The sequence below is a fragment of the Toxotes jaculatrix genome, chromosome 2 (genome assembly GCF_017976425.1).
Source record: "Toxotes jaculatrix isolate fToxJac2 chromosome 2, fToxJac2.pri, whole genome shotgun sequence".
Taxonomy (NCBI): Eukaryota; Metazoa; Chordata; class Actinopteri; family Toxotidae; genus Toxotes; species Toxotes jaculatrix.
Window position 1 is genome coordinate 11,869,481 of NC_054395.1, and position 12,125 is coordinate 11,881,605.

Genomic DNA, 12,125 nt, shown 5'->3' on the forward strand with positions numbered 1-12,125 from the left:
CCATTCTTAAAATATTGACATTGATCTTTGCACTTGCCGCTTTTCTCAGTTTAATGTTACCCACGTGTACTGGTTACCTGTTGCTCGTGGTTCAGTTTGGGCTGCACCAAGTCTGACAATCTAAGCTGCTTGGAGTCACTACCGTCCTGTAAACTGGGACGTGAATAATTACAGTCTTTGCAGACCTGCTGCAGTGTGTGAGACTGCTGTGACTCCTGATGGTTTGCTTCCACGTGGAAGTCGAGTGAACAATGTGTGATTCTGCGTTATTCAGTCTGTCCCTGCCGGGAAGCTAACGCCAGTTAACCAGCTGTCTGCAGATATCAGGCTGACGGCCTTGTCAACACAAACAGTGAAGATGAATTAGTGAGCAGAATTTCAGTTTCTGTCTGGTCTGCACTGCAAGTGAAAACTACAGGGGATGTCTCTACTCAGCTGAAGCATCTGCTACCATCAGTCCGTTTATTTGTTAAAATATGCCCAATGCTAATGCTGTTGTTAGTTGTACACGTGCAAGAAATACTGACGTGTTATGTTTTAGTCGTTTTACAATTTCTTTTTTATTACAAGAAATTTGTTTACACTTTAGCCTACCACATGCCCTTACATCAGGAGATTAGAGTGTCTTTCTACATCAGGTGACTTTCTTCAAGCCAAAGTCTGGCTGAACCTAAGAATAGCTAAGCCTAACAAAATACAGCTTAGACTGATTGATGTTGGAAGAGTCCCATCACACCAGCGTTTATAAAACCAACATTTCACACAGAAAACATCTCATTTTAGTGGAATTGCTGCAATCAGTGGATTCCTTCAGCGAAGACCAAGTAAATTCATGCTTACACAGTAAAGCTGAGGCTGGCAGGGTCAGTGTGAGATGTAAAGTAAAATGCCCATCGTATAGAGGTTCAGCCCATCTGATTTAGGTGATATGACTTCTACCCTGGTGTCGACCTTATGACGAACTTTACGTTTTTTTACTACTGGAAAAGAAATGAGAACAGCAAAGCTGCCTTTTCATTTCTCATCCATCCAAAAAATGTGTTTTAGGCTGTGTAATGAACATCACAGCCCCCGTGGGGCTGCTATCATGGCTTTAAGTCCTCTTTAGAAAATGTATCATACTGTTTTTTTGTAACCAGATTCCCAGTAATCCTGTAATCCTATTACACAAAATGAGTAAGTTCCTAATTCTGTCCAGTTAAAAGACTCAGTCACCCAGTTGGATTAAACGCTGATCCAATGCAGTCTGATTACCACCTACTGCTTTTTGTCTAACAGTGTGAGTTAAATTAGATTGTTCAGGTGCAGTTACCTTTTTTTTTTTTTTTTCCTCTGTGCATTACTGTAATCCTATTGCAGGTAATCAGGAGCCTAACTTTCCAATACTTAGCTGTAATAAGACACAGCTCTCCCTCCTGGATTCAATATTGATCCAATTTGGTGTGATTTCCATCTGAGCTCTGGCTACAGACCGACTCGCCTGGTGCCAAACAGGCAGACTGGGTGTTGGAGGGAACCGGAGCCAGAGCTGCACAAAGCTATGCTGATCTGAATATGAATGCAGTTTGAATCAAGTCCAGGCTGAAACAGAAACTGAATGGGATCCAGTGACGAGTGGTACTTAGAGTCAGATTACAGATTTGGTTTAGAGGTTGATTACCAGTTTGGTTGTCTGATCTGCTGAGTGTCTCTCTTTGTTATTACTGTGTGTGCAGCAGTAGGAGGGATGTGAAGCAATGTTCAATGAATTCTAGACTGAGAGAAGCAGAGGGAAGTGATGCACTGGTCCAAAAGGCATGTGTTTGATTCAGGGAACGAGAGAGGGAAATGCTGCTGTGAAAATGCTGCTCCACACAAACTGAAAATCAGACCAGGCTTAAACAAAGCACTTTGTACAACTCTCCTCATTTCCTTCACAAACAGAGGCTGGCATTTGTGGGCCATGCGCCTGGAAATATAATGAATTGAAAAATGATTAGAAGAAAAATCTAATTTTTGTGCATTTCTTTTGGAGGAGGTACAATACATACAAATAACCAGATTTTGATGCAGGGAACACACCGATAGTACACATAGCTTTCTTCTTCATTCACAGCACGAATCAAAGTGTTTTACAGCCACAGTGCATTGAAATTATAGACAAAAAAAAAATCACTGCAATTTTTGTGTCATGTTTTGATTGATCAAAGACGTCCCAGCTGCTGTTTTTTTAATATCTTCCTATCTTGTATGATATTTTTTTTATCTGTTATTATTTAGATATTTCTTCTAATGTTCAGCATGTGTACAGCATGAGGTGAGTATTTGCACATGCATTGTTATGCAGATATGCTCCTATATAAAGACTATTATGCCTCTGAGCTTGCAGACATGTGCAGAAAATCAAACTGCATCACTGTCATAAACATAATTGCAGTAAAGATTTGTTTGTGGAGCGTTGTTGTTCTGTCCAACATGGAGGTCTGTCCCTGTAACCATGTGTAACTAATTTACAACCAATCTGGGTTCCTGAATGTCCTGCTGGCTCAGTGGGATCTGATGTCTGTCGCATTCTCACAGTGTTACAGATCTGAACCAGTTCCATGGAAAAAAGTCATGTGCCTTCCAAACACTCACCCAGTCTTTCTAGTGGGATTATATCCATTTACAATACATTATACGTATTAATTGCTCAGTGTGAGTCTAGTTCCTAGTGCTACTATGCTGGATTTACAACATTAGCACTGGATTTAAGAAATCTTGTTATTATTGGATAATTTTCATGTTGTTGTATTTTGTATTTCTTTTAACTCTTTTTGAAATGTTTGCTCATGTTGTGTACTCACCACCTGGGTTTCTGAGGAGGAGGGAACTCTCTTTGAATTTCCTTCTGAGGTTCCTTACATTATTATTATTATTTTTTTCTTTTTGCAGAGCTTTTCCCTGTTTCCTTAGAGAGTTTGAGCTGGGCTGGGAAACGTTGCTGAGAGCCTGTAAATCCCACTGACACACTAAAAGGACTGTACAAATAAATCTGACTAGACTGTCCAGCCTATGGCTTTGCATATGTCATTTATTATCCATCACTGTTTAAAGATTATGCAAACAGAATAGAAATATGTAACAATTTAAAAGGCTGTGGAGGACCTCTTTCCAGATTCAAAATAATCTGCTTATCTGTACCTACTGCATGATAAAACTAAATATTCATTCACATTGACTCTAATGTGCCTCTCTGAAACCAGTATACACGGATGTTTACAAGATGTGTTCATATTTATATGATAATAAGCTAAATATCTACCTCACATATTAGACAATACAAGTCTAGAGAAAGTCAGTGTGTTTGCTATACAACTCTACAACAACATGGGCCACACAGAGATGCCCCCCAGGCTGAAAATATTTAACAACCATTGATTTTAAAGTGGTTTTAAAGAGGCTCAATTAGAACAATCTAACTTTTTCACTATTTATGTGATAATCCGAATAAAGCCATTAAATGAGAACATTATTCAAATTTCATTTGGTTTGAGTGGTTAAAAATCCATCTGTGTTCACAGGTTGTTTTGGACGTATTCCAGTCAGCGCATTACACAAACTGGACACGGGCTCCACTGGCTCCTTTTACCAAACAATTACTGAAATCTCTCAATCAGGTAAGTTTGCATCGTTTGACCTGTCCTCTTAGCTGAGCAGTTGTTGTTGGTCGTTCAGTGTCTTGTGAATATTAAGGACTCAGATTTATTTAACACATAGCCATTTAATTATATGAATTTAAGGACACTCAGAAAACAGTATTCTGATCTTAAACCACTGTGCTGAATAATCCATGTAGACTTAACAATATGAGACCTGAAGTGTTACATGCTTCACAGGCTGTTCCAATGTGTTTTCAAATCTGATTTCAGAGAGTGGGAGAAAAAAAAAAAAAGGTCCACTTTTTTTTTTGACTGTGTCTGGTGATGGTCTGGTGCTCTGTGTATCATCTGCACCATGGCCCCCAAACATTTAGATCCCGCCTGACTAGTCAGCCGGAAATATGGCAAAGCCCAGCAGAAGTGGGTGTGGATTATGATTGCGGTTGTTGCCTGTGGGCCCCGAATCTGCATAAAAAGCACTACACCATAATGCCGTTCACATGAGAATATCATGGGTTTTTTTTTTTCATGCTGTTTTGCAACAGGTGAACAAAAAAATTATATAAAATATAAAAAATAAGGCTCACTGAGCTAGTGGGTTGTCAACTATTACTGGATGAGGTGACCAACCTTTAGAAGAAGAGACTCTTTAGAAGAAAGCCAGCATTTGAAGGAGAACCACAAATTTTAATGTTGTTAGATATCCAGGAGACGTTTTTGCTAGATCAGCTGTTTTTTTTAACCAGCACCATGCACTTTAAGACATTCACAACCAGCAGCTGCATAGACTGTGGAGCAACCTCAAAGAAAACACTGCATTAGCAGAAACCATTTCTAACCATGAAAACTTGTCACTGCATTGAAGCCACCATGAATCCACGCCGGCCAACGGCCTCTGTTCTCCGAGGAGCAGCAAACCACAAACTATTCGCAGCCTTTCCTCGAGGCTGTGAAAGTAGTGAGTGTTTGGTACTCAAACAGAAATATTTGACATTTCCTTTTATTTCTTCAACATTAGACAAAAAGCTCAAACTGTGGCTGAACTATTAGGCACCGCACGCTGGTGCAGAAGCCCCGGCAGTGCTGTGGTCCTGAGCTGGCAGGGCAGCAAGCAGATGTCTGAAAGTGAGGCTAATGGATTCTGCCCTTGTTTCTGATCCCCTGTAGTGTGCTTCCCTGCTCTGAATCACAAATGTAATTATTTGACCATGATAATATTTACAACACACGGAAATATGGCAGATTCTCTCTTTCTGATCTGTTGTATATGTTGTGTGATGGTACAAACACCCCAACACGATTTCATCAATTTAATTATTTAAAAAGATGAATTTCTTCTTTGATTTGCAACATAGTGATAAATTCTTAATGTGGCATTTTGTGTCAAGGGCACTTTACTCTCCAAATGCAGCTAATTATCCTCCTCGATGTGTCGACTTTACAGCTTGGCATGCTCTGGATATTTGTTCTTCCATTATGTATGTTGTGGTGTGATGCTGTGTTCAGTCAGAGAGGAAGAAAGCAGTGGCTGCAGGGAGCGGTTGTGTGTTTGAGCGGTGAGGCACCATGGCGGTTAGGAAGTTTTTTTGCTCTGGAAATGTAAAGCAGGCGAACAACGAATAACAAGCCCAGATATTTATATCAGCGCTGCATAATTTCAGCTTCATAAATGCCATCTCTCTCACGCTCCCCTTCTTTCTTTCTTTGCTCACATCCAAGCTCCTTCCTGCTCCTTCCCTCCCTGTCAACATCCCCTTATTTTAATTTTTCCTCATGCCTTTTTTCCTCCTCGACCTTTGTGTCTTATCCTCTTTCTTCCCTCCTGTCTCAGTCTTTTACTTACTCCTTCTTAGTTTATCTCCCCTCCACATCCCTCTATCTATAAACCCCCCTTTCACACACTCTCTCTTGCTTTACCCTTCTCATTCTCCCTCACTCTTTTTATTCTGTGATTTAGGTCACTGACTGACTAAAAGACTACACACAGCTGGCCTATAAACCGCTCTGCCCTCCTCTCCCTTCCCCTCCCCTCCCCTCCCTTCCCACACACACACATACACACACACACACAGTATGATGAATCACAATCTGGCCCTGGCACTAACTGACAGTGTCCTGAAACCCATTTGTTTACTTGGTCATGTGAGTCTATGCTGGACTTCACATCCTGAATCTCTTTCTGTATTAACTTCTTCACTTGTACCTGTTTTGTTTTTTTTTTAATCACATTTTCTTTATTTCAGTTTCAATACTTCACCTCTTTCTCCTGTTATCCTCTGTGCTCTCCTTTTATTTTCATTACTTCTGGTCCTCATTGTTCTAAACAAAACTCTGTGACCTGAATAAAACAGAGTGTGCCACAGAATTACTAAGCGAGTATGTGGTTGTGCGCGTGTGTGTCCACATCCTGCTCTTTTCCCATCTCAAAGATCTCTGCTGGAGGTGTTTGATCTTTGAACATCAGTGACATTTTTTTTTCACACAAATGATGACACAACTTTTTGTTTCCTTACTGTCTTTTCACAGCTGGAGAGATCCCGAGCTGATATTATTTATTGCTTTGATTGTTTGTTGTTCTTGCGTTTGTTTGCGTTGCATCAGTGGAATAGCAGTAGGTCAACAATTTAAAAAACAAATTGCCTGTGCATGCAGGCTCTCCACTCTCATCTGAATCTAATAATGTGGCCACCAGACACAACACACGGTCACACATACATACATGAATGCATGCTCTCTGAGGCACACACACACACACACACACAACACAGAAGCTTAACTACATAATCTCTACCCAAATAATTAATGACATCATTTTTGGTTGGAGCTACGATGTCAGCCAATTGGTCGCCAGAGGTAATAGAGAGAGAGAGAGAAAGAGAGAGGGAGGGAGAGAGAGAATAGAGCAACAGGAACAAAGAGAGTGTGCATGAAGCAGAGAGAGAGGCTGATGAAAAGATTTCAGAGACAAGGTGAAGGAAGGAAAATAAAGGGCTGAAATGTAGAGACAATACAGAAACAGGGGGGTTGTGAGTGGGGAAGAAGTCAATTTGGATTTGTAATCATCACAAAATTAAACATACTCTAAGCTGCTTTGGTTATTTTGTTAATGTTGACATACATACATGACACATTATTATTATTACACTAGACTTTATAGCAATTGTAAAGTCTAAAAAATGAGCCTATGTAGAGAGCATCAGGAGAAACAAGGCATGAAATGGAAAAAGCTGCAGAACCTGCATTAAATTAACTCTGAAGAGCTGAAAGCAGAACCACAAACAATGTTACAACAACAAAGCCTGTTGTGGATATACAGTAGTTTATCAAGTTCCAGTGGCTGGCATTACTCACACATCCAGCAGAAACAAACCAACATCCCACAGGAGTCCTCACTCACTCTCACCACCTGTTAAAAGTCCAGTGTTCACTGTGTTAAATCCTGTTTAATGCACCAGAAATGATCTGTCTCTCTTTGGCTTGATAGATGTTCAACCATCTTTACTCATGTTCTTTGGTGGTCCAGTATTTTGCAGTGATCAAGTAACATACGCACAACTTGTGTTAGCTTGGTTTTGTTGGATTGAACCACCTTTGTCTTGTCTGTCAATGGAGAGTGTCCTAAACTCTGTATTTTATTTGTACTTTATTTGCACTTATTTTTTTCCATCTTAAAACAACTTCATAGTAAACACTTACCAAAAGTAAACGTACATCTGTAAAGCTATTTATACATGTTTTATACCCGAATGGCTCTGTATCAAAGATCTTACAGATGTGGCTAATTTTTTAGTAAAAGTAGCAGATTTTTTAATTTATTCCACTTTTGTGTGTCAAACAAAACAAGCTAACAAAGATATATTTCCTTCGGCTTCCCATGTCAAAATACAACCAAATGAGCATTATTTGTTCTGCAGGTCTGTAAAAGTGTGTGTTGCAGGAAAGTTTGCCATCACTTTAATACAGAGCAACTATTAATGCAGATTCATGTTTGCACAATTTAGGGCAACATGGAAGAGAGACCAGTTTACAGCAAAGCACATTAAGCAAACTCCATCCACTGGTGACCTGGAGATGACAGCTCTCAAATAATCTAGTAAGAAAACCTTGAGTCAAGATCATTTTCACGCTCAAGCAGTTGTTCTTATGGGGAATAACTTTCCCCCAGAACATGTTAGGAAGCTTTTGTCAGAGCACACGTGTCAGTGTTGGTCCCAGGTAGACATGACCTTTGTTTGAAGAAGTAACCAGCTAAAGGTTGAGAGCCATTTCCCCTATGTAATTACACTCCATTTAATCTGCTCTTGCAGGGTAAACAGCTGAGACCATGTTCAAACTGAAAAGGAATAAAATGCCCACAAAAATAAATTGGAGGAGAACAAGACAGAGAAAGAAAGAGTGAAGAGAAGCTGAGGACAGAGAGTTTAATGATGAAATGAGTAGCCAGCTGTTAAATCAACAGTTATGGATCACAGGAGGAAAAGCGGCTCTGCAGGAGGTTCTCACCTCTTTCCTTCCCATAATTCTTTCATCTTTTCATCAAGTGAGGCGCGTCCCCGCGGAGAGGCGAGGCTCATTATTCAAGCGCGCACCACACAGCTTCTAATTCACACAATTACGACACGTGCCGGGCAGCTGCTGCCATATGCCATCCTCTCTCTATGTGTGTGTGTGTGTATGTGTGTGTGTGTGTGTGTGTGTGTGTGTGTGTGGAGGGGGGGGGGGCTTTTCCAGCAAGTGGCTCTTCTGTCACTGACTGCTTGTCTGAATGGCAGGAGATGCTTGCCTCTCTCTCTCTCTCTCTCTCTCTCTCTCACACACACACACACACACACACACACCCTGTCCCACCTCCATCACCCTCGCCCTGTGTTGAATATGCATCACTGCTACATCACTTCCAGACCGGACAGATGAGCAGCAGGCCTGTGGCCACCTGCTGGTCTGCCGCTCAGGATCTCCCTGGGTTTTTTGGGGGGGGTTGTTAGGAGGGGGATGCCGGGCTGTAGACAGCCTGTGGCCTGCCCCACAACACCCACAACCCCCTTCCATAACCCCCCTGTGGGACGGATCAACAGAGAGGCAAAAGGCCGATGGCAGCAGGCACTTAAGTGGGAGTGTTATGCGAGAGGGGAAAACCAATGAGGACCCGAGACGACCTTATCTGTAAAGATCGTCTGTCTTTTTGTTGTCCTGGCTTTTTCTTTGTGTTGTTTATCTGTTGTGTATCTGTATGCGTGTGTGTGTGCACATATGTGTGTGATTTTTCTGTACTTGTGTTCCCTCTCTTTTTAGCTTTTCTTTTTTGTCATCTTCCTCAACCCCTATGCTCACCTTTTCTTGTCTTTCTCTCTCGCACACAAACACACACACACACACACACACACACACACACACACAGCAGCAGCAGCAGCAGCAGTAATCCGCCAGTCTCAGTGTACCCCCTCAACCTCACACACACACATGCACACACACTTTCACTGACTGTTCCCATGGAAACCCACACCGACAGAAAGCACGCGGGCCCCTGCCTGGAGGCTTGAGGCAGCGAGGAGACTTCCCGCGAGGAGTCAGCCGGTTATTGATCCCTCAATACATAGAGGCTGGTCGACTGGCCAAGCATACACACGTTTGTATCCGCACACACAGACACACACACACACACATGGTTTTACCAAGGTGACCAACAATAAAAAAAAGCTCTACACTAAACAGGCACTCTGCTGCCTTTAAAAATCATCATAGCAACAGTAAACATGTGCCATCCCTGATAAATGGTATCAGCCCACTGGCAACAGATGTATCACTTTATTTCTAAGCTGTAATTACTGTCCAAGCTTTGGTTGTCAGTTTTTACAACTGACACATGAATAAGAAAAAAAAAAAAAAGAAATAATACAAACCCAAAGCCTTCACTGGGCTGATGTTTGCAGTTTTAGAGATGTAAGAACACACGGGTGAGATCATTCCCAGAAAATCCTACATGCAAACAAACATCATAATGTTCCTCCCAGGAAATGCCAGAAAAATATCACAGCGGAGCGATGAAATGAATAATTCTCTGAGGGGCTTGTGAAAATCCAATTCACGGCATTTCAGATATTGTGCGTGACATACAGGAAATTGTATAAATGTTGTAGTGCTGCCCCCCAAGCTGAGCAATTTTAAAAATGCTGATGAAATGCTGTTCCTCCTCTGATTTAATGTGAATGCAGTGTTGCAGATGGAAACACAATAGCACATCTTTTTAAACCCCTCTCGTGTGGTCTGGTCAACAATACTTATAATTTTCATCAGCTTAGGCACCACAAAAACTTGCACAAGTGTTATTCAAAAAATAGTTGATTTGCTTAATTTACCATGTAATGGTTTCCATCAAGAGCCTTGATTTCAGATGCAGTCAGCAGGTTATAGGAGTTAGCAAAACATCTGGTCATTTTAAGTCTGTCAAAACAGTCAGACAGTCGGCTGCATTATTTTCCTGTTTGGAGAACAATATTAGATATTCAGTCAGTGTGTGCATAAACGCGGCTATTAATGGATTGCAGAGCAGACGGCAGCAGAGTGGATCAGCAGCAGGATCCAGCTGTTCCTGACCCACATTACCTCAGCTAAACTGGGAATAAGATTTTCTCATTTGAATTAGGTCTACTCATTTCTGACTCCACGGCCAGTGGTATTACAGGCCGCATACTGAATCATGAAAGTACCCGTGGTCTGAAGTCAAATTTCCCAAAGATCACTGCTCTTGTTTAAAGATGAGATAAAGTCAAGTGAGGATTAGCAAAGTTCAGAAACCACACACAAACTTTATGCTTTTCATTTTGCACAAAATCAGGTAGCTATTCATGATACTGTTTGAGCCAAACCCAGCTTTCTCTAGGAAAAATACACCTCAACTCTTTTCACACCTTTAAAAAGAAGGTACCTAAAATGTACCCTGCATTCTTTGGTGGTGTATTTTTCTTTTTTTTTTATGGCTGATTAGCGAAAACAGATTGCATGGCCTCTCATTAGGACATTTCTAGTGGAAGCTACAATCAGCCACCTGAAAGACCAATTTAGAGTCAGTACCACCACTTTGCACTGACATGTAAAAATCATACAGGTTATTATTTGCAGAAGGTGCAGATAGAACATTTTTCTCTACTGACATTTTGGATAAAATAGACCTGAAATAAAATGAAAAGTAAAAAACAAATACCCTCCTCCTGTGAGAGCACAATCCACAGCTGAAAGGCAAGACAGAAATATACAGACAGAAAAGCATTCTGGGGATTGTAGGAAATGACTAAATGAAATAGACACATACGTGGCAGGTGGAGATCAGACAAATGTGTTTAAATGCATGAAAACATAAAGCTGCTCTAACTGGATTGTGTTTAATTTCACAGACTGATAACAGAAAACTGTCACAGTACTTTGAGGGTGGATGTTTTTTTTTCCTTGAAAGTGCTCAGAGTGTGTTTTGCTGCTTTGCAGAGGACTGATCCACATTGCTTCTGCCTTCATCCCTCTCACTTCATGAGGGCAGAGGTGCTGTGAAATAGGCCTAAATTTTCAAAGCATGCATCACTTATCAAGGCTTGTGGGTATTTTTGGTTGGATAGACACCTGTCAAGATTTTAATCTGTAAATGGGAGTTTGATAGCTTGGAATTAGATGATTAAATAGCCTAATGTAATTACATAGGGCTGGATGAGGTGGCTTGGGGGGCTGCTGCTTGTTGACAGTAGACTGTCAGCAGCCAGCTGACAATCAATATGACTGAAAGTTGCATTATGACAAATTTAAAATCAATGTTGGTCATTGAAACATTAGTTTCGGACACTTGCAGTTACCCTCCGTGCTTCATCTCTTATTCTAATCTTTTCCCTCGCCTCTTTTCCTCCACCTCACTCGTTCATCTCTTGCTTTGTCTGTCGTGTCTGAACCTGTAGTCAGTGTTTCTTGTCTCTTCACCTGATTTTCAGAGTGTGGCTTCATCCACAGTCTTTTGCAAATTTGTAAAGACATTCTGAAAAAAGGTGCCGCAGGAGTTCCCCCAATCAGGACCTAGTGACATTTCCGGGGATGTTAGCTCAGACTCTCCTGGGCCATGCGTGCAGAAGGTTATGACATTTTTTCATAATACATAAAACAAGTAAAGGGAGCAAACTAATTGCAAGAGAGTCCAGGCCAATGTTTTTCTTTCTCATTTGTTTTGGAGCAGTGTGTTTTGCGAGCAGCGGAGCAATAAGAAATTATCCAACTAAACTAATTCACAGAGTTGTATGATCATTTTCTAATGTTTTATATTTTGTGTGTGTTTAAAATGCAGTGTTTTTAAAAAGTACTTTCTGGAGTTTCAGTATTCAGCTTCATGTTTGGTGTGAAAACTTTGGGTTTTTTCAGTCAGTGTGAGCAGAGTAAACTTCGACTGCAACCAGAATAATTTACACTGTACACCTCCATGTTTCATGTTTTGCAGCGGCTTAACTTTCTCCTCCTTCCTCTCTCCTTTCCCCT